Below are 24,989 nucleotides of genomic sequence, written 5' to 3'. Positions count from 1 at the left end.
CTTGTAGACCAGGCTGGCCTCGAACTCCCAGAGATCCGCCTGCCTCTGCCTCCCGAGTGCTGGGATTAAAGGCCTAGTTTTTCTATCTTGGAACATTTTATGAACTTAACTATCATCCAATAGCTAACAATCCTCTATTATAACCACATAAGGACAAATATGTGCCTTTAGTCATGATTGTTTTTATTATTTTCAGTTATACAGTTTTGGTATTAGCACTAATTTTCTCTCACAAGGAGCTTACTTGTCTCAAGATACTTAGGTTTCAGTGGACAACCATGCTATCTCTATTGCTGCACTGTTTGCAGCTGTTTATTGGCAGGAAAAAAAAGTCCTTTATTCTACAAATCTATGAAAAGAAAGGGAACCAAAGTAGTTGCCTTTCTATAACATATAGGACATTACTTTCCATTTTGATGTTTCTATGCAAAGCCAGCACTGGTACATTGATCATATGGAACTGAGTTTTCCTAAAATTCCTATCTCTGGTGAGAAAATAGGTCTTACTGTATACCCTAAATTTGCTTGTATGTCTCAGCTTTGTTGGTGCCACTGTGCCAGAAACTGAATAGATTTAGATACATACATGACATTGAGATGAAAGAAAAATATTAAAGTATTTTTTAACTCCTTTGATAACACCACATTGTGCTTATACACCTCATTTTGTGATAAACATGATTTCTTATGTTTCCACAAAGATGCCTCCTAATGTAAATACTCAATCGACACTTTTAAATTAATGCCTTTATAAGTATCAGACTGTTTAGATTATTGTATTTGGAGAGATAATTCTTTAAGATAATTTACTGCAGGATGTTCTATCAGTTATGCATAAAATGCCTCTAAATCTCACCAAGCACGTTTTTTTTTGGGGGGGGGGGTTGTAGCTTTTCAAGAAACAGACTCCTAAGTTGAGGGTAGGTTCAAAGGTCAACTGATGAAGAAGCACACCCATGGGAAATTAGTGACACAGTGTAGGAATCAACACAGGAAGAGAACAAAATCAAGAGAAGATGAAAACTCAAGATGGGTCATGCAGAGGGTAGCTAGATTCTTAGCCCACACGAGACTATGAAATATAAATTCTACCTCTAAATGGAAGTGACCTAAGGAAAAGGTGCATATTCCTAATTGTTGACATGTGCCTGGAACCCTCCTCAAGGTATGTGAGAAAGGAAAACATTCTCTAAGTTTAACCTTCTTTGGGTGTCAGGAAAGTGGAAACTAAGAGTTCTCTGATTCCTGGTCAGGAGCACACAGAGAATAGTAGAAGGTTCCCAGTCGATTGGGTAGAGGAACACAGCTGCAACACACAAACACTGGATTGTGATGTCACAAGGGTATTAAACTACATTTTGGGGAAGATCTTCTTTCCAGGTTTTCTTGTATTTGGAAAATTTTCTCTTATATACCATTTTTTATAATGCATTCCTAATTGAATTCATTGCCACTGAGAGTTTAATCATTCTTCAGTGAGTATATGGACAACACAAACTGGATTTGGTGTTTTTAGTTATTGTTCATATTGTTTTTTATATATATATATATATATTTATTTATTTATTTATTTATTTATTTATTTATTTTGTGGGGAAGGCACATGGGTGAGAGCTTTGTCCTGAGAGAAATAGAAAGTGAGTGTGATTAGGGTGCATCATAGAAAATTCACAAATAATTCATAAAAATATTATGTTTTGGGAGAAAAAAATCAGTTACATACATCGGTACAGTCTCTCAAGATCATCTTGTAAAGGGCAGCTTAAAAGTGTATATTAGGTTATTTATTTTGCAGTAGTATTTATTAGACTATGAATAGTGTAGTATCTGCTCCAGAAGAAAGCAAGGAAGTAAAGAAGGGGGAGGGGAGGATAGGAGGAAGCGAGGGAGGCTAAGGGGTAGATAGGTTTAAAGGAAGGAAGGAAGACAGAGATGGAGGAAGAAAGGAAGAACATAGGCTAACTTTGTTAACTCCATCCACTCCAAGTAGAAAATCAATGGCATAACAAACTAGATTATTGCTTGATGCTAATCATGGAGATTGACTTTACAAAACAGCTGCTATCGGTAAAGACTACACATGAATAAAACATTCATGGATCAGCACTGACTATTTAAAATTAAAGGGGAGAGATGTCAAAGTTCCCTCATTGTTCCTCACTCAGTTGTGTGACGCAGTGGTTCTGACAGCCTTTTCCACACAAGCTCCTCTTAACCCTTGTAGTCATTCAACGCATTCATCACCTGTTTTAAAATAGCATACAATTCTTGGTATTTTGGGTGCTTTTTGTTAATGCTTGCTGATATTCTCCAACTCCCAACCGTTAAAAACCTCCGTATGTTTTAAGCTATACCTGTTCTTTTTCTAAACATGTTTCTGTTTCTCGTGATTCCTCTCCCATTTCACAGCTATTCAACAGAAACAGGACAGATATTGGCAGCTGCTGATTGTTGGGGGAATCAGTGTGATCTATAGCTCTCAAGTCAGTGTTGGACTGCTCTCACCTCTCCAAGGCTTGGCAAGGGAAGCTGGAGTCTTGGCTTCTGTCACATTAACCTTTCTTGCTTTATAACAATTATCATTGTTTATCCCTGAGGCTCTCAATGAATTCCTTTGTACTTCCTGTACATATCTCTATTCTTTACATTAGTTAATAATCCAAACAAAAATAATGACAGTTCCAAGCTACTAACAAAACAAGTTAGTTTATGCTCTGATAATTTATTGTTTTGAAGAATCAAGTTTGATGGTAAGAGTAAGACATTGTTTTATAGTTCTAAGTTGAAAATGTCCTTTCATTAAGCATTAAACCATTTATATCTGGTTGATATTAATTGAAGGGACTCTGATCAACTTGAGTGAGGCAAGTATAACTCTGGCAGGCCTTGCCCCTCTCTCCCATTCCCTCTACCTTGCTAAAAACATTAGGTAACATTACTAACGCTAGCCATCAAGATCTATTTCCTTATATGCTCACTTGTTCCTCCTGAGGCTGACTACCCAGGTCCAGCTATTGAAGTATTAAAATGTAGCATTCAAAAGCACACCCCTTTAGTTTGCCTAATTAGCATGGCCAATCAAAATATCCCACTGCATCCTAACCCATTCGAACACAGACTTACCCTTTTACTCTTCTTAAAAGCTACACTGATGACTACTTATGTTGGAGGGGATTAGGAGAAAGGGGAGCACTTCTTCATTGCTTGTGGAAGTGCAAACTTGTACAGACACTTTCGAAATCAGTATGGTGATTTTGCAGAAGGTTAGGAAACAATATACCTCAAGATCCAGCAATACCTAAAGAATGCTCACTCATACCACAAGGACATGTGCTCAATTATGTTCATAGCAGCATTATTCATAATAGCCAGAACTTGGAAACAACCTAGATGCCCCTCAACAGAAGAATGAATGAAGAAAATGTGCTCCTGAGAACTTTAGATGGGAAGGAAAATGCTTATAAAGAAAACTGTTCTCACTTTTGTCAAAGACTATTTCTTTCACTCTCCGTATTTGTTAGTTTTCTTTACTTGTTAATGTAGTGTTGAGACCTCCTGGGCTTTCCGCATCATTGTTACAATGATAATTGTTGTTGTCCTTGCTCAACAATATTATAGAGACTGAGCAGGTTTGTATTTAGCTATTTAATTAAAAATATGCATACACATACATGTAAGTAAAAACAACTAAAGAAGAGCACAAGGGAGGAAATTGTGTAGTCATGTTATAATCTCAAAAATAAAATAAACTATTTGGAAAAAGAAAACTATTTTGGGAAAGCATATATCTATCAAAAAGAAAGTTATTTCATAACATTGCTAATGTTAGCAATCAATAGAAGTTTATTAGAGACAATGTCATTCTAAAGTTTTTCACTGTAGAATGACTATACGGGGTACAAATGTCCTACGTATAGAGGAATAAAAGTAACCTGTGGTCTTTCACAAACATTTCACAAATCATACAGTTTCATTTAACAAAAGAAAGCAAAGCAACAGACCAAATATTTGGAGTATATGTATTTTATTCAAGTGTTGTGTATATATATAAGCAGAATCACTGCAGTTCAATAATAAAGGAACATAACACAGGTACACATTTTTGAGCTGTTATTTTACAGACCAAAAAAATCAGATGAAAGAACAATTTAATCTAATGGTTTTGAACAGCATTCCTCATCAGGGAAATGTGGTATTAAACCATAATGAACTATGCTCTTTATTAGAAGATTGGGGCTTAGAAATGTTGAACTCTAGTGCAATGAAAACTAGTGGAAGCATAAGAGTGTGGTCTAGCGAAGGCTCCTATTAATGGGGATATTGATTCCTGAACCCATGTTCTATAACCAGACAAGGATCCCAGCAGTGGGACTGGGACACTAACGTAGCCACAAAACCTTTGCTGACCTACAATATGTTCTGTCTCTAAGACGTGCTGGGGCAATGGCAGTACAGAACTTGTGAAAGTTGCCAAACAATGACTGGTCTAACTTGTCCATGCCACAGGAGTGTACCCATGCCCACCACTGCCTGAATGGCCAGGAACTAGAGACTGGATAGCCTAGAGAACCAGGATAGAGCCAAACACATATGGAATTCAAAGCCAAAATAATCTTTAATGATATTCTGCTATCCTCTTAGATGGGTGCCTAGTCCAAATGTCATCAGAAAAGCATCATCTAGCAATTTAGGGAAGCAGTTTGATATCAAATGCTTATGTCAGTGTGGGCCATTAGAATTCATATACCTAAGTGAGTAAAATGTAAAAATATATAAAAATAGTTGAATATTTCAGTATATATTTACAAATTCTTGTTACTCCTATCATAAGAAAATTTCAATGACATATAAGGGTAGTTTTTTTTTCCTTTTAAACCAAGACACTGAAAAATGCTTGCATTAGCTTCCTTTACAATATTTTACAATTTGAAAGTATTAACAAGGAAAGGTTGGCAAAGGGATAAGGTGATTATTGAATACTTTTCAGCAACCCACGAAAGGAGGTAAAGCACTATAGAAATATGAGGAAGCTTGCTGTTAAATGTCAAGCCTGGCCAAAGGAATCACAAGTGCTATTCAGCTCAAATGGAACTCAAGACCCTTCATGTACAGCATTTGCTGTTTTATATAGGCAGAGATGGTTGTGCAGAGGAGTCATCGGGTAAGCATGAGAAAAGTTCCAGGACAATAGGAAAAACATTTACTTCGACAGTAGTTATAACGACTGTTGTATATATACCTTAGTCTTCTCCAAAAAAAAAAAAATGGCAGAATAATATACTTCATTGCTAATGAATTAAATCTTAATGGATTATAAAATAAATGATATCGAAAAATTAGAAAATACACAAACACACGAAGCACCCAGAAATAGCCTTAAAATATATAGTTACTTAATTTTACCTCATGACCATTATGCGATAGGTTCAGGTCATCTTCTCAAGACTCACAGGAGAAAAGCTCCTTTTATTCAAGGTGTAAAAAAAAAAAAACTTTGGGAGGAGTTAGTTTGTATTTGTCTTTTTGTTTTTGTGTTTGTTTATATTATTTTAAATGACTCTTTTATGCCTTTCAATCTTACATTTTTTTGAGCCATAATCCCTTTTGTTATCTAAGAATTGACAGGTGAACCTATCTAATTATGGTATTGATTTGAGGCCAAAATGTACAGATTTGCATTGCGAAGTGTTTCTAATGTTTTTCTTTCAAGTTTATGTAAAATTTATCTATGGTATAAAACTAAGAACTTAGCGTGTATTTACTTACCATTTCTATTTTTCTTAATATTCTAATGAGTTAAAATATGTGTTTTTCTAGGAAAACACCAAAGATCCTCTTATGTAGAATAATTGTTAAGTGTCCAACACATCTTTACCTTCCTACCAATTAACCCAGTCCATTAATGACTAAATTTTTGCAGATGAGAAACTTGGGCCTGAACATTTTGTTCTCTTCTGACTGGCAGGTGTTAGACTTTACTGCTGGAAGATGTACGATTTGTTCTCTATGAAATATGGTTAGCATCACCTTGCTTCTTTATTAAGTGCATATTTATAACCTTTAGAAGCAAATGTACTCTATCCACATGACGAGCATTTATTGTTTTATGTTCTGCACGCAAAGCTGCTTTTCTTAATAATAAGAAACAGCTGTTGTAAGCACAACAATGAATGCAATGGGTCATACATGCCTAAATTAGATACAAAGGGAGCCAAGCAGGACGAAATGCTTGAATTCTGTCTCACTCTTCCATGATTGATGATGCACTCTAAAAGGGATTCTTATATACTGCGCCGAGATTAAACAGATGCTAAGAGGGGCCCATGCTGGTGGTACATTTGTTTGGCAGCTGTGTTTTACACTAGGGGTGATTACAATGGGGAATCAATGTCTCCATGACAGTAAGATTTCCACAGTGGAAAATGAAAAAAAAGAAAAGAAGAAAAAAATATTACCGCAATTCGTAGATGTCATCAGTTGTCTTATGATAAATATAAATCTTTCTAGCCTTAGAGAGGAGCCCATTAGTTTGTTTAACAACATCAGTCGCTATACATTACTTACTATTCTAAAGTTTGATTGCTTGCTTAATAATAATCAGATAATCAAACTAAATTGAGTTTATAAGGTATACTGAGTGCTGTGAATTTAGGAAAGAATTAAGAATAAACTTATAATTCAAGTCATGTTGTACATGGGATTGCCAAATATTTAGCTTCTCTTTTAATGGCTGCTGTCATGAATATAAAAGTCATCTTTGATCATGATTTTCATATGTTGAAAGTTAAATGTTCATTGTCAGGTTAATATGACATGAATTAAATTACTTTTTTATTTGTGTAATATGTTTGGATAATTTTGGATGGGGACTCTAAGCTATGCATTAAAAACATCAACAATTTAGATGGTACAATTTCAAAGATTTTCTAGGTCATAATATGATTATGAATGTATGTCCATTTAATTTTTAATTTGTAGTAATTTTCTTTTATAAAGTATTTTTGAAATGAGTATTAAAAGCAAAATTATTGTTTTAGATAAGAAAACAAACTTACAGAAAATGTGGGATTATGCGACTGGTTTACCATTTGGGTTGTATTTACAAAAGTAAGCACTGTAGTGAGATTTTACAAGTTTTAAATTTTTTGATATTCTCAAAGGAAATTTACTCTGAGTAATATGTAGTAAATGATAACTGGTCATGGTGATGTGAGTGTGATGGACCTGGATCTGAGGACCTCAGAGCAAGAGAACTGGCCTTACGCGTTGTGTAGGCTGCATTGGGTGAGCTAGCTAAGACAGTCATGGAAGCTTGCCTGGGTTGTGATGATGAAGGCAAGTGGAAGACTGACCAATGCAGCTACCACAGAGGCCCGGGACCAGGGCTATGAGTTAGCCTAAATCCACCATCCAATGAATCTATAAATTGTTGGAGCATGTACAGGGGACAAAGCTACAGATCCAAAACAACAGAATCTCCATGATAGAGGACAACAATAGGATATCCATGAAGAGCCCATTATTGGCAGTGTAGAAGACATCAGAGGCCTCAAACCAGACCAATGATAGTGATAATAAACACAAGTAAAAATGAGTGAACTAAAGGGTAAACCATGTGACTCAATGGGACACACTCTAGCTTTCACAAGCTGCTTCTTCTTCTTCTTCTTCTTCTTCTTCTTCTTCTTCTTCTTCTTCTTCTTCTTCTTCTTCTTCTTTTTCTTCTTCTTTTTCTTCTTCTTCTTCTCTTTTTTCAGTTTGAGTGTTTTCTTTTAAATTTTGTTTTATTTGGACAGAGAGGTTAGAAGGGCAGAGGACAGAAGCAAGGGGAGGGGAAGATAAGTAGTAAAGTATCAATAAAAGTTAAAGAAAAATAAAAGGAATGAAAAAATGATGACTAAAACTCAATACCAGGAAAACTAACAACTCAGTGCTCAGTGTAAAACAAACAAACAGAAAAGGTCAAGCAGTTGAAGAGACAATTTAAGTATCTGACAGGTATATGAGAAGAGCTACAGCATTTCTGTTCACCAGGGAAAAGCAAGCAAAATAACAAAGAAGATTACATTTCACAAGTTATGACAGTTCCAACAAAATGTATTAGTTGCCAGGGAGGTTACAGGGAAACTGGAATACCTCCATACTAACTGAGGAGTACAGAATTATGGAGCTAGTGCCAAAACGGAATATAAAATTTCCTGATAGTATGAAGGGTCCTCTAAAGGTTAGCAGTAACACAACCACGGGATCAAATATCTCACATAGGACATGAAGCCAAGATAGGAAATCAGGATCTTCAAGAGATACTTGCATTTTCAGGTTCATTGTAGCATTATTAAAATAACCACTTTACAGAAGTAGCTAAAATGTCCATATCTAGATAGAGAAAATGGGAATTTTTTTTCATAATGAAATGCTATTCGACCTTTCGAAAAGAAAAAAAAAATATTTGTTACTACCTGGGTAAAATAGAAAACATTATTCCAGATGTAATATACCAGGATTATGTTGGATAGATCTACTTATGAGACCTTTAATATGGCCCGATTAATAGTAGTAAAATATAGAAGGGTAGTTATCATAGATTTTGTGAAGAGTATTGGGAAATTATTATGCTTTTTCATGTCATTTCCTTTATGTTACATGCATAATTTTGGAAATCCATTGTGAAACAAGATATTTTTATTATTAGTCTAATAATAAAATACTTCAGTATTAAGAGTAATATTTACATGTTAAGTCTTTGCAATATTTATGCACATTCATACATCTCTCCACATATCTATACAGGACCCAATAACTATAAGAAGATGAATATGTCTATTAACTTGATGAAGGTTATGTCAACAATGTATGGAATAGTGAAACTCATCAACATCTATCAAATTGCAGAACTAACTGCATGTTAATAGTGCTTTAATAAAAATTAAAAATTATCAAAGTGAGAATAAGCATACATTAATGATGGTTCATAAATACCTATAACACTTTTATTTAATATACATGATGTATATTACACATTTTAATGAATTTAGATAGGTTTCCTTAATACATGAAAATAATTTTACTTAAATGGAGTACACTATTGCTTAATATTCTCTTTTAATGCCACTTTTAATAGTTTTTTGAAAGTTTCATATATTTTATTTATATTTGTATTATCAAAATTTATTTCAATATTCCTTTACTAAGCTCTCCTCCAAAACCAAAATACATATTTTTATACAATATCCTTTGATCATATGTTCCCTCCGAAAATAATCGCTTGATCTTTTCTATCTTTCTACCCACCCAACTTTATGTTCTCCAGCTCTCTTTCTCAAGACTCGATTAAAATCTAAAGTAAAGTACAATGTATTTTAATCATTCTCCTTCTCCATACATATACCAGATCTATCCCACTTCCCTCTATTTACCTAATTTTCTGTTTTCTTTATTTGTTTGAAAGCCATCAAGTCCAGTTTATGCTATGCATACACACCTGAAAGTGGAATTTTCCAGGGCAAAATGACTAACCCACCAGAATCCACATTCTTAAAGAAAACTGACTCTCCCTCTCCTGCTGGCTTTCACTTATCCAGAGCTTCTCAGATGTTGATAGCACTTCATTACCATGTCCCTTTGCAGGCTGGGATTTGATGTCGTTTTATTTTGTGCCAGTATTGCCCATTGGAAATGTTACAATAAGTTATTATTGTATCTTGTAGCATTCATAGGTGGGTGAGATTGGTGGTCATTTTTCTCCTCATGAGAGAATGTTGAGCACCAAAGACTCTCCATTTGTACCTTGTTTCCTTCATGGCAAAACTAGCCTTTGGGCAAGGAGCTGCCCATGCGTTGAGTCTAGACCTTAGCCAAAGTTGCTTGGTCCTACATTACAAATGAGATTTTGGGTGATCATTAGACAACTTGAGGCCCAAGACACAAGATGAAAGCCATGCCCAACACAATCTGGATGGTTTTGAAGCTAAAGACGCTTGACTTGAAGGGAAAACTATCTAGGATCATTTTGTTCAAGAGTAATTTATCCCTACTTAAAGACAGATTGCCCTACATGTAACAGCTACGTGCAAAAAAGTTACAAAATTGTCTTTGGTTTTACAATGATAAATGAAAAACATTAAAATTCTCCAATCGAACAAGGTGTGCAAGGATTTTGTGGCTGGGTTCTTTTGTTAAAACACTGAGAGCTGCTGGGCGGTGGTGGCGCTGGCCTTTAATCCCAGCACTCAGGAGGCAGAGGCAGGCGGATCTCTGTTAGTTCTAGGCCGCCAGCCTGGTCTACAGGAGCTAGTGCCAGGAGAGGCTACAAAGCTACAGAGAAACCCTGTCTCGGAAAAACTAAAAAAACAAACAAACAAACAAAAAAAAAACACTGAGAGCAAAATAAGTTCCTGGAATATAAAGATAAGAGCTGATGAGCATGCCACTCATGGAGCAGGGGGATATGTTCATAGAACCAGTACTTTCCCCCAGACCACCTCCATCTGCTGTCAATCAAAACAGAACATGGGCCATTTAGTTTAAAAAAGAAGAAAAAAGCGCAATATGCTTGTGCACATACACCAGATACTTTATGTGCACTAAAGAAATGGGCACAGCGAAATGAAAGAATAGAGAAAACTATAGTGTAATAGTCAGGATGTGGTGGAACCAAATTGCGGCTTTCTAATTGCCAATGTATTCTTGGTCTATAACAAAATTCTGGAGTAAAGTAGCAGGGTTCCCTTTTTAGTAGACATCTCCTGTCTGCTGCTGGAACACGTCAATCGTACCTTCATCCTCCATTTCCAACTGTGCACGTGTGTCTCTTTCATTGATTGGCTGCCCATCAAACCGGAATCTGATCGGCCTCATTGACAAACCCTGTCGTTCACAATAGGCTTTCTTTAGTTTAGTAAGTGGTGTATGCCTCTTAATTTTAAACTGCACCACAGAGCCATCCTGCCCCGCCACCTTCAAATTAATATGGTCGTTGTTCTCGGTCTTGACTCCTTCCTTGGGTTTTTCGTCGGCCATGGCGAACGCAGGAGTCTCTTCAGCGGCCGCTTCACAAAAAAGGCACCAGGTCTGGCAGAAGGAGGCCGCAGAGGTGGACGAGGCGGAAGGCGCGCACCAGTTTTTATTTTCTTAAACTTAAGATAATAAAACGATTCTGCAAAAAATATTTTTGGCTTTTTTATTTCATGGTCAAATAAAAAAAATGCCTTTATCATTATTTTCTATTATTTAATCACATGAATATATCATAAGTGTTTTCCACTTATTTACTAATACCATATTTATTTCCAGTAGATGAAAATTATAAATATTCCTTTGCAAGGCATTTTGTATGTTTTATATCATTTGATATAAGAAGAATTACAAAGTAATGCAACACAACACAGGAACACTTATCTTTTATTGGAAGTCATAAGCTAATTTTCTCAGTTACCAAATGATCTCATTCTTATGTGAACAATGCTTCAGTTTTCTACACTGTATCCTGAACATTATTTTGTTATTTTTCTTCAGTAAGGTTGCAACATGTATAATTTGGCTGAACTATGATTTATATTAAATTATAATGGCATGATGGCTTTTCACTTTGATTGCCATAACTTTGGTCAATTTTCATATTTTTCTAACATGAATTATCTAAAGTGAATTTCAGAGCCTCTATGTATTTTCTACTTTCTTATTAGATATAGTTAAATATTAACGTAATCTTAAAGATGTATTTTTTTAAATTTTGTAGACTTTGCTGGTTTTACCTTCTATGTAGTGTGCAGTGTAAGTATATGTGAGTTCCTCCCCTTGTTTCCAGTCTGATGACAAGACTTTATTAGTGATTGTAAACATATAACATTTCATAGAGAGCCTAGGTGATAAGCCTTATTTTATTTTTAAATTTCAAAAATTAAAAGGCACAACCAGGCAATGATGGCTCACATTTTTAATCCCAGCACCAGGGAGGCAGAGGCAGGCAGATCTTTCTGAGTCCGAGGCCAGCTTGGTCTACAAGAGCTAGTTCCAGGACAACTCCAAACAAAACCAAAAATAAAAAATAAAAAATAAAAATTAAAGGGCACACATTGAAAAAAAGAAAGTTGTTAAACATTTTACTTATCCTAGGTTTTCATCCTCAGAGTTGATGGAATTCCATTGTCTGTTAAATATTTAAACTCGATAAAAGCATCTCTACTCTTCATGCAAACTCAAACAGTGCTCTTCTCGTTGTAATGCCGTTTTCAGAGATTGTTGTCATCATGGGACCCTCCTTATCAAAATACTAGGGAATATTATATCTTTCTCTATTATACAGAATTGTTTGTGTAGTCTTGACATTTCTTTTTAAAATATTAGATGGGATTTACCTCAGAATCCCTCCAAGACCATAGTTTATTATGTGACAAATAAGGACATTTGTATGAGTGCCTAAAGTCACTTGTTATAGAAGTTACATCATTATTTGATTGGATAGGGATTAGATTAGATTGGATAGGTAAGGTCCCATGCCAAAAGTCTGAGTTCATGCTATATCAGTTTGGCATCTTCTTTTATTTTCTAAAATGGGAGCGAACCTCCAAATAATTTTGTCTAATACTTTAGAACTTCCCTTAACTAATTAAAATAGACCCTGGTATTCTACCCAGGATAAGTTACAAATAAAATAGACCACCGTATGCTCCATAGAAGAAGTTACAATTTCTTAAATAGTATTTATTTTCTGAGACCTTATGAAATGCAAGTTTAGAAATGAGAGTTTACATGGTAATATAAAAATATCTGCAGATATTTATAAGTGTTTCCTCTGATGGTGACATCCTATTCATTGGAAAGTAACGTCCAAGCCTACACACTTCCTTTATGACATAATGTAGCAACTTACAACTCCTAATTATATAAACCTTTCTCTTGTGTTTTGAGTGTTTTGTTTGTTTCGAGACAGGGTTTTGTTGTATAGCCTTGGCTTGTTCTGAAAATCACTCCATAGTCCAGACTGGCCTTGAACTTACAGAGATCCATCCATTTCTGCCTCCCAAGTGCTGTGATTAAACATGTCACCACCACTGTCTACAATTATGTTAATCTTATTATTAGCTTATTATTGACATAGTGTATTTGCTGTTATGTTAGATTTTTGCTTATTTATTTTATTACTCACCTATAGGTATTTTAAATCTGTAGAATCACACACACACACACACACACACACACACACACACACACACACACACTTGTGAATTCCTTCCTCTGCATCCTTCAGTTTTATCCTGTATATTGTAGTTCTGGTTTTAGATAGATGCTTAGGGTGGTTAGTATTATCCCTCATGAATTCATACTTTGCTTTTATGTTGTAAGCCTTCTTTCTTTTTTTCATAAGTATCAAACAATATGTTCACAGGGAATGAACTCCAGCTTTTTACTGATCACATCAATTTACTGGAATTTTTATTCTTTTGCTTTGCATATGATTGATCTCCCCTGTTCTATATCTCCATCAAACATATAAGAAGTTCAAACTATGGCTACGTTTTCCTTCAGACTTGCAATTTCACTGTATATTAAAGCTTTCCATTAGAAGTAGCCTATGTTCTGTCTGTATAGACTAAGAGTCTTTATCTCTGTAATTGGGAGATATGATCTACTTGCTGCTATTTTCATTGCAATTATGCCAGTTTATGTGTATGTATTATTTTGCTACATTATTTTCAAGTCTTATGTTTGTGTTCTTTTCATGTTTTCTTTTGGGTAAACCAAATATTTTAGATATCCATTGCATTGTACATGTCTAGTTATGTGTCCTTGAAATTTTTTGTTGCTCTTACTTTTTAAATTGAAATCTGCATTTTAATGTATAACATTTGCTGGAATTGCACCACTCTCAATAAAAGACAAGGAATTTTAAACTACAAAATGTATTTGTCCCATCCCTTTCAGAATGTAGAGGTGGTTCTTTTTGCTCCCATTCCCCAATTACATACTAATCTATAATCTCATATATACTTATAATCTTATATACTAAAGTATAATCTCAATAATAAACATTGTGACTCCATTTAGTAACCCTTAGAGAATTAATCTTTAATCAGGGCATTACCATGTGACAGATGACAAGTGGCCTTTTGAGCAGAGGAGTTATAACAGAATGATACAGACAACAGAGAAAAACCGTCAAACCTAATGTGACAGGATTTGGACAAAAAGTAGTAATGTCTGTCTTGTTCTATTAGCCTTCAAACCTATAAGGAGTTAAACTTGATTAGCTTATCTATATCAGTATGGCACTTCACTAGTATTAGTCAACTAATGACTACTCTGTTATTACTAGCATAAATTTGATTTCCACTTGCATCATAAAATTCACGTTGTTGACTCATTAGTGTTAAACAGTCAGATGTATTTTGAAAAGTAACTGAGAAGAAAAAAGTACTATATAACCATCTGCATTTCCTATGATTTTCAGCACTGTTTGTATGGGAATTGTGAATGAAGTCATAATTCTGTTTTATCAGATGAGCTCTCTTCAGCTTTTTCCCTTGCATAAGCATCCCAGAAACAGATACATACTATAAATGTTTGAGAATATTTTCCTTGAATATAGAGTTGTAGTTTGGAGAGCTATTGTTGTTTACTACTGTAAGTGAAACTTGTTTACCAACTGCTTTCATCTTATTTTATTGAGACATTGCCTACAAGTTGTTCATTTAATTTTCTTTTCATTCCTTTTATTATTTTTTGGTTATCAAACTGTAATACCGATAAAATATACTTGTATGAAATAAATTGTTTGAATATATCATAGATTAATTTCTCATGTAGAAAATAATATACGTAAATCCGTGGATTTGGTGTTCTGTTATTCTCTTGATGTTATGATGATATTATGTATTCATTATCATCGCTGTTGATTTTCACATCAGTTGAAAATGGAACTGTGTGTTTTCTTCCACATTTATCAATCTTAAAGTTTTCTGAACTTCTTGGATATTCAGCTTGAGGTTTGTATTACATTTCAAAAATTTGGAAGCATCATGTACTTAAGTGTATTTGTTCAGCTTTAAATATCTTTAAATTTTGAGCCACTAAAATTACAACTAGAGTTGATAAAATTGTATCCTAGAATTACAGAAGCCTAGGTTATTTTCTTTATCTACTAGTCTGTACCTGTTATTAAAAGATAGAGCATTTAAATAATATATTTTACACTTATACAATCTTTTATCCTATAGTATGACTTTGTTAGATCTAGCAGGTATTTGGGGAATGAATTTGTGTGATTTTAGGCATTATTTTTATTTTTCTTTCAGACAAAGCTTTATTTGTTATAGTTTCTGTTCATTTTTTTCCTTGATGATATTATTTAACCTTTTCTTTTAAAATATATATTACTAAATTTTAATTGTGTATGTAATGTTTTTGTTTTTTTTAATTGGTTCCATTTTTTTCTTAGCTCCAAAATTGGTGTTAGATCCTAATTTAATGAAAGCAAAACTTAACTGTTAAATAAAAATAACAGTAACAGAGATTCCAAAGGAATGTGGTGGAAGAAAAAAACTTAATTAACTAGTATTGAATAGGAAGGCATGCTTACAGCAATAAAAGAACTCACTTGTCTATATTATTTTCTACATGAGAAATTATTCTATGATATATTAAAACAATTTATTTCATACAAGTATATTTTATTGGTATTACAGTTTGATAACCAAAAATATAATAAAAGGAATGAAATGAAAATTAAATGAGAAACAGGTAGCAACAGCATTGGCGAGGTCAGGCATGAAGATTGTTTTGATTTGAAGGCAGACAGAGCTATATTATGAATTCCAGCCATACCTGTGCTACATACAATGCGAGATCTTGTCTCAGACAGATAAAGAAAATAAAGAAAATCCGAATTTATCCTCTAGATAAAACATTTAAATATTTGCATCACTTACGCCTCTCAAATGGCTTTTGTCAGACATACACATATCACTGTATTAGTAAAACAACATGTAAGTCAACTAAGTTGTAGAAAACTCAAAGTACTTCCTAAAAGGCATATTCAGGGGATTAAGAATAGCAGGACAAGTTTTTAGCATCACTGAAGATATTGAAAACCATAGCAAAATATATCTAAAAACATCAAAAATAGTAACATCAGTACAAGCATTGGAAACAATGCAGGATAATGGAATGTTTATATATTTTGACCTGTAAAATAAAATGATATAAATTATATGCATGTATATAACCATACAGGGAAAACAATTTGTCTATTACTTCAAAAAGATTAAGCTTCCATTTATATTATAACTCAACAATCGTATCCCATATATTAAACCAATATTTGGAGTTGTTATGCTTGTAACTAATTTGCATATGAAATTACTTTGTATATGTAACTAATTTCCTCATACTATTCCAGATGATTGTTTGCCCTGTCAATTATATTTTGAACCAGAGCTCGAATATTACCACTAACTTTGATTTTTTAAGCATAACCTAAGTTTCTATGTCCTGTCCTCAGAGAATTGGAATTCTACTAAAAAAATTTTTCATCACATATAAGTCAACTTCCAGGCATGAGTTTCAAGGAATCACTGAATTTAATTCTCAATAATATCTCTATGGTCTTTTTGTTCTGATGCTCCAGTATACAACTGATCATTTTCTCTTTCTTCAACTCAGTAGATCTTCTGTGCTCTGCCCAGACTGTAGCTTTCTGCAGTAAGGTCAGGATAGTCCCTAAGCAAATTGGCTATTTATGCTTGAGTTCCCTTTATGAGCTCCCTTTTCTCAGACTTGTAGGCATGGACCGATGACATAAAAATGACTTCATTATATACATTTTCTAGTTTAAAATTACTTAAAGGCAGCCAGGCTGCTAATAATCACTATATCATATGAGAAAGTACATTTAGCTCATGTATCGTCTGCCCTGTAATACTAAATATTTTTACAACTTTTTAATTATGAAACAGAAAGAATGTCAGGCTTCACCATGGATTGCACATTAGTTATTAAATAATTGCCAACCCTTTTTCCATAATTCCCACTTTAATATCTGTAATTGTCATCAAAAGCAGCCTTTTATATTTCTTGCTACGTTATAGCAATGTTCCCTTTCCTTTTCTTCTTTGCACTCTGTGGTGTTGAAAACTCTAGCAACTGGTTATAACTAGAGCAATCAATATTTGTCACTTATGTATCCTATGGAAAATATTAGAAAAGGAAAACCAATCTCCTCTCACTTGTCTCCCTTGAAAAGAACTTTTATAAAAGACGTGTCTTTATCCCAAAGACAAAACAAAAAAAAAAAAATACACAATTCTTTTGCAAAGTAGAGTGTTTTCTTACTATATGTTCTAGTCTGATGTGAAAGTAAAACCAACCTCATTTCTTTTGTGAGGTAGAATTCCTGGAAAAAACTTTGCTTACAGAGCTCAGGCTGATTAAAACCTCAAAGGTAATGAGAGATTAGATTCTTGCAGTTCCAAAACCTATTTACAATACACTTCAGGTGCTCTTTAGCCTGTTACATAGCTACTCCTTGAGCCCCAATCTAGTGGTCCCCTGGCTAGACTTAACATTCTGGCCACAACTAAAAACCTTTGACATGAATTATCTTAGTAGAACTCTAGGTTTTATCAATCAAAAGATTAGCAGTGCTATCTGATAGCATCTGAGGACTCTAACTGTGATTTCTCTGTAGAACTGTAACTGTCTTCTCAATGTTTACACGACTGTGTTTTCAAAATGTCTTGATTTATAACTTCCTTCATCACATTACAATAAAACTCCTTTAAACTACTTCCATGTTGGATGATACAGATTAGAGGGAACCTAAACTTGTGTTTTCCTGGGCCTTGGTTACTCAAAGTTTGGTTTGAGAATAGGCTTTCTCTTATTCCTTTTGTTTGTTTGTTGTGTATAAATAGTTTGATTCTTAGGTTTCATTTTTTTTCTTTTAAAGACTGTTAATAAAATAGCATTTTCTCAACTGTGGTAAAATAAATAAATATTATTGATATTACATTTTTTAATTGTAATATATTTCTTTTAACATGTCTAAATTTTGGTAGGGACTATTAAATAGAAAATAAATTAATTTTAAAACGTGTATTTACCAAATCCCATTGCTCTATGCAGAACATTGATGTGGGTTTCTAAGGAAATGTTTAGCCTGTAGAGAGTGTGATAGCCAAGGGAAACAGACACTTTCAAGATGAATGTGTGAGTATGATATCAAATCATTTCAGTTGCTTTTCAGTACTAGATATTTGGTCAGCATTAGGGAAGTGAAATAAGATATTTAGATATAAAATAAACTCATAACATGCTTTAGTGAAAAATATTCTTTTTATGTGTAAAACTAAATGAAAAATAGTATCAACATGCTGTTTGAATTTTAAATATTATTGTCATTCTTCATTTCTGGCAAATAACGAACTATCAAAATAAAGTTGCTTCCTGGTTGTGGTAGAAAAAAAGTGCGTGCAACTTTACAGATCTGGTGATAAATTCCTGCCCTAATCAAAAGTTTTTTTTGTTTTGTTTTGTTTTTTTTGTAATTTGAGACATGGTTTCTCTGTAGCTTTGGAGCCTGTCCTGGAACTAGCTCTTGTAGACCAGGCTGGCCTCGAACTCACAAAGATTCACTGTCTCTGCCTCTCGGAGATTGCTGAGATCAAACGCCTGTGTCACCATGCTATTTTAAAAACACAGTAAGAGATATCAACTACCAGGCAAAGTTGTATTAGAAAAAAAAGAAAAGAAAAGGAGGAGGAGGAGGAGGAGGAGGAGGAAGAGAAAGAGAAAGAGAGAAGGGAAGGAAGAAAACACCAGAAAGGTCAATCTGTTCGCCTAAACGGGCGTAGCTGTGTAAGCAGGTCTCTGGAACGAAAAGCCAACACCTCAAAGAAAAGTTGGAGGGATGAGGGAGAATGCAGTCCAGAAAGTCTGTCCTCCTCCCTTGCTCTGGCTGAGGAGTGTACCGAGGGTGGAATGCATCCCCACTGCTTCCTAGTTGTAAATATAGGTGAACAGTTCGCATCTAATGGGTTTGGAGTCCTGGCTGTTCTTGTGGTTTTAGTTTGAAGGTGGTGATGCAGCACAAAAGAAAGCTGGCACAAATAGTCTAGAAGGAAAACATTCTCGTGACCAGGAACTACCTCACCATAACTAAAAGGGAATCCTACGTCTCAAACCTAAGCATATCCCCCCCCCACCCACCCCAACTCCAGGATACAAGGCTCAGCAACTCCACTCTCTTCCTCCCTAAGGGTTCAAGTTTTATTAGCATTAAAATGCAAAGGTATTGATTGAGACAGCCCTAAGGTAAGCTGTTCAGGAAATAAAGCTTGCAGTGATTGTTACAGGAAAATTTCCTTTCCCTTTCTTGAATGAACTGAAATCTAACACTCTGGAAAGTGTCAAGAAAAGTGACTCACAGTGTACAGATATACATGCAGACAAAACACCCAAACACATAATTTGAAAATAAAGCCAAAGAAAATTCAAAGAAGGAGTCCTTCAGTGACTTTTGATTATATGAGATACCATAAGTATAATTCCCCAGATAAACATGAAATATGTTTGATTAAAAAAATAAAATAAAACCCACCCTTATATTTTCAAAACAAAAAGGCATAATTTATTTTAAAAATTACAGTGCAATACTTAGCATCAAAACTATCTGATATTGAATGCAGTGCACACAAAAATTCAGATCAATGTTATTAATATGTATTCTGCAAATACATAGAATAGCAGAAAACACAAGGGAAAGTAATACTATATTGATTAGCAGTCACGATTTTACATGCTGAGCAGTCAAATACTTGAGATTTTATAAAGAATAGTTTGTATCAATATTTTTAGCTGGATCACAGAATTTAGGCACCATTTTCAAATGGGTAACAGTTAAAATGTTCATTTATTAGCTTAAAGTCTTTGGGAAAAATGAAACTTTTGCTTCTAATGTTTTCTAACTCCTGTTGGTGGCGTAGAAAGACCCTAGTGAACATTTAACAGAGAATAAACTCAGCTATACTGTGCAGTACTTGTCTAACAAATTTACTATTACACCTATAACTCTTGAGTCAACTTGGATGCATTTTAATGTCTCTTGTGAAGTCTCTGGTCCATGACTTACTGAGTTATGATATTTAATTATCAAATATTTAAACCTATTCTCTCCTTTTTCCTATTTTATTGTTTTATGCCATTCCTTTCCAGTACTCTTATTAAATTATTGAAACTAAATGGAAACTCACATATGTCAAAATATGTGTATATGTTGGGGGATAGATGCACCATGGTCCGTCATTCTCTGCATTTTGACAGGTTGTGGCAAAGAAGCATTTTCATTGATGAAAGGTGACAGTTACACCTACATGTGGGCATAATGATAAGTTTTTAGAACATATTTTACAGGGCATGTCCAAGAGACTCCCATGACAGTAAGGGCTCTTGTCATAGCCCTTATTGCCTCCCAGAACTAGAAAGTTCTTATTGAAGATACCACAAATCTTGGACATGGGACTTGGAGGATCCCAACTAGGAATGACTTTGAAATGTCTAGCCTGTGGATTAGCTCTCACAGTATTGGAATGTGGTATCATCTATGCAAGCCATTAAAGGAGAAAGGTTGTTGATATCTGGCCAGCTGGAAGTCCAAGAAGCACAAGAATTGATGGGGAAGCTCAGCCAATCACATTTGGCTAGGGTGTGGCCGCCTGGGGCCAGGGAAGAAAGACCTGGTAATCCAGGTGCCCTCCCTCTCTTTGATTCGAGTGGTATTCACTGGACCCCGGTCATGTGAGTTTTCCCGTTTTCCAATTACTAAACTAGATCTGTTGTATTGAGCTTGTCTGCTTAATTCCAGCTTACTGGTCAACTACGCCCATCAAAGAATGACCAGAGCAGAAAGATATCTGCAATAGTACAATAGTAATTATGTTATTAACTTGGGGCAAACAAAAATTGTCTAATAAAGCCATAATTAAGACATAAGGGCTGCTCAATAGGAAGAAATCTATAGCTAGCATTGAAATCCCAGCCAACTACCTGTGACAAGAAGAGTCATAGACCCTGCTTCTGCCGTTTCATAAATATTTATTAATCACTTCCCACACTGAAAAAATAAATTTAAGGAAGTTTTATTATCTTGGTGAGTTTAATAGTCTTACAGAATTTAAATTACTATTTATATCTGAGAAATTTTGTTGCCTGAATCTTATTTTGTCTGATATTGTTAAGGCTACTATACCTTTTCTGATTAGATTTTATATAGCATGCTTTACTCTCTCCATATCTTTATGATCTAAATAATATTTTATTGACAGTATGTAAGATGATATACCTTTTGCTTCATGATTCATCATCAGGGTGCTAGTCAGCCTATTTACAAGTAATACAATTATTGATTTTGTTCTGTTAAAATCTCTAGCTTGGAAAATTTTGCTCCAGAATTTCCTCCAGCTTTCTTTTCTTTTACATTTTTTTCAGCCAACTTTTGGGGTTTTAACAATGTACTTTTATCTCTACTACTGACTAGTTATTTTTTAGTTATGTGCATTTTTCCTAATGATTCCAATAGATGCCCTAGTGTTTCCTTGAACCTTTTCACAACTAAGCCTTACCAACACTTTACAATCTCATTTACTGTCCTAGAAACTTTCTTTCTAACTTTCCAGTTCTCTCCCCTAATTTACTTTGATGACCAAGTTTCTAAATAACACACCTAATAAAAATAATTTTTACATTCTGACACGTATCTAGAATGTAGCTATATTATGGGGCATAAGTTAAAAATAGTTGCTGAAACTGCAGAGAATATAATAAAAACTCAGTGAGATAAAAATTAATGGCATGGATATCCTGCAGTTCTCCTAGGAAAATAAAAATGTTTAAAATCACCTTGTAAAGTTAGCAGGCATTTATAATCACAGTTACTAAACAGCTAATGGTGTTTAAGAAGAGAATGAATACACAACAGTAGTCCTGCAAGAACATATTGGACAATCTTAGACCCACGTGACATGGTTCTTTCATTGTTTATGCAGTGTTTAAAATTCCACCAAACAAGATGCTCAAGACCTATTTGTTGCTTCTTTCTAATTCCATTCTGGGAATCAACACTCTGTCTCTGGAAACCCAGCTCGTCTTCCATACAACCTCTTACACAAAGCTGATTTGTGCAGTGTGCTCATCAATCTTGAGTTCCCTGTGGACAAAGCTTGAGAAAAATGGACCGAACTGTATTTATTTCTGTGGATATTTACATTTATATTGAAAAGCATAATTTGACATTGTTCCCACCGATGTCATTCCAAACCTACGAGGTTTACCTGCCTTCTTTCTTTGTTTTATTTGTGACATTTTTTCAAACAATGAGACTCCTGGTGGACTACATACCGTGCACTTATGTATTTGAATTATCTCCACCATCACCCATACATAACTGATTTCTTGTAATAACCTCATACAGCATAGGTACCCTTGTTTCTGTCTGGATTCTGACATTTTGCCAGGCTTCTGGCTGAGAGTCCTATTTTCCACTATGCTACTGTATTACAGTATATTATGTATTTGTCTGTCTATCTAACTACCTATCAATCTATATACCTTGTACCTTTATCTATCTACCCTATTGTCTGTGTATATTTTATATACTTTATATCTGTGTGTACTTTATGTCTGCCCCTGCTTCCTGAGATATAACTACTATATCTTTTCATGCAGTAGAGTTATAAAAACTTTGAAACAGGTGATAAGATAATCTTTTGTTTCTTTTGTTCTAATGAGATTACTTTAGCAGAGCTCTTTCAGAGCCTGAAAGGGAGACTTATTGCTAAATTAACCAAGAATAATAGTAAGAATTCAGAATTGCTTTTTTGTTTTCAATATTCTGTTTTCTACTGGGATAGAGTGTATTTGTATACCATAAGGAAAAGTGTTATTGACTTTAGGGTAGTAATCTTTGCCCCAAGCCAGGTTTGGGCCCTTTTCCTCAATGAGTCAAATAAAAGAAAGAAGCTAAAAGTAAAAGCAGTAAAAGGAAATTGATTCCTTGTTGATAAAATGAGAAGAGGGACAAGGAAATCTAGTGATCCAAAACCCCAAAGTCTTGAAATGAGATGAAAGATTAAATACTGGGTAAAGAGAATTCACAGATAAACAGTCCCCTCAACAGATCCTGGAAACGCAGATGGAACAAGTATTTGCACATAGGCAGATAAAAAAAAAACATTCATATCCATGAAAACATTTGTTTTTTATTTCATGTATGATGTATAGGAGTCCTGGAAATTTTGAAGGAAAGTGTCTCTGCAAAGGGCCTTAAAATTTGAAGGGGTAGAAGATAAAAGGATGTCCTCTATCTACAGGTATATAAGGCTGTCCATGAACAAGCCTTTCTCTTTAGACACATTTCCCAGCCATGTTCTGTACAAATGGAGAAAACTCTTTAAGAGAACATTGGATCTGCTAGTTCTGCTTGTGACAGAAGTGTTCAACATTAAGAATATTTCTCTGTAAAACTTACTTGTTTTAAAAAGAATGGCTGTCTCCTTGCAGAAATCAACAAATTGGTAGTTGTACTATGTTATTGAATTTGTGAATATATTTATTCTAGTTGGCAAAAATGAGAAATTGAACTTTTCTCCATGGTTACTTTTGCTCTGAAAATTGTAAATTATCAAAGAGCAGAGGTGAATGTTTTTGAAAACTTAGAATAAGAAAATGAGTTTTAGAAATAAAAACATATAATCGCAGCACTTGAGAAACTAAAGGAGGCAGATTAACATGAGTTCTGGGCTATCTTAGACTACACAGCAACCACCTGACCTGTGAGGGTTGCACAGCAAAACATTCTCTCAGTCTGTAGATTCCTGGAACTAATTACATAAAAATAAATTAAGTCAAGAAAAGGAATTTTATGGCCAACTAGTATGGTGTGTGATACAGAGAAACTTGCATTTATTCATGTTGAAAATATGCTGTATATGGTTATAGAGTCTAGGAATCCGGACTCTTGGGGTTTAGAATACAAACAGAAGCAAGAGAAAAGACATAACAGTGATGGCTATGTCCCAAATCAACTTTGTGCAGGATTCAGCAGGGTAGATGCACATGGCATGAGGCATTCAAGAGGACAGATTTTTGCTGCTGAAGGGTGAAGACAGCGAGCTACATAATTCAGGAGGGCAGCTGTTTCAGGAAGTGTACACAGAGCATGCGGCGGAATTCAGGTGTGCAAATGTAGCAAGGAATGAGCACATCGTATGTTCCTGTCTTTAGGAGGGCAGGTGTTCATTGCAGGTGGTCACTGAAACTAGAAAGCTACATAACTCAGCAGTGCAGGCGAAGAAGTGTGTTCTGCACACCTCCTCTTCAAGAGGATATATTGACCCTTTCTATTACCATACCCTCAGTTGATTAGATGAAACCAACCCCCACTTTGGAGGGCAGAGCAATCTGCTTTACTTATACCCCAAAGCTTCATGGGCTTTTATTACAGAAATACAAAGAATAAACTATTGCTCAGCCAGACTGGTGCATAAAATTAACTGCCACTCAGGAAAATGAGGAGTAAGGAATAAAAATACAAAACTACAGGGAATTCTTCTTTATTTGAAAAAAAGTAATGTTTGAAAGAAGCTAAGTAACAAGATAAACCCTAAAAAAAATACAGTTTTCCCCCTGGGAGGGGAATTGGCCAGGTTTTGTTGAAAAATTTGGGGGCTTGGGGTTTGGGGGAGAAGGAAGATCAGAAGGGGGAAAGGAGGGAAGAAAGGGAGCGGGAAGGAGAATGTGAGGGAATCGGATAATCAAGATGGAGGAGACACAGGGATAGAGAGCAAGGAAAGAGATGTTTTAATTGAGGGAGCCATTGTGGTGCTAGCAAAAAACCCTAGCACTAGAGAAATTCCAAGGAATCCACAAGGATGACCCCAGCTACAAGCCTAAGCAATAGTGTAGAGGGTTTCCCAAACTGGTCTTGCCCTGTACTCAGA

General features: G+C 34.8%; 1 pseudogene; it reads right to left on the bottom strand.

The window, feature by feature from the left end:
• Positions 1–10,726: 10,726 nt before the first annotated feature.
• LOC101984307 lies at positions 10,727–11,019 on the bottom strand (annotated as a pseudogene).
• Between the last annotated feature and the right edge of the window lie 13,970 nt (positions 11,020–24,989).

Source organism: Microtus ochrogaster, chromosome 24, assembly GCF_000317375.1.
Source record: "Microtus ochrogaster isolate Prairie Vole_2 chromosome 24, MicOch1.0, whole genome shotgun sequence".
NCBI classification, from domain to species: domain Eukaryota; kingdom Metazoa; phylum Chordata; class Mammalia; order Rodentia; family Cricetidae; genus Microtus; species Microtus ochrogaster.
This window is presented reverse-complemented; position numbering and strand designations above follow the sequence as displayed.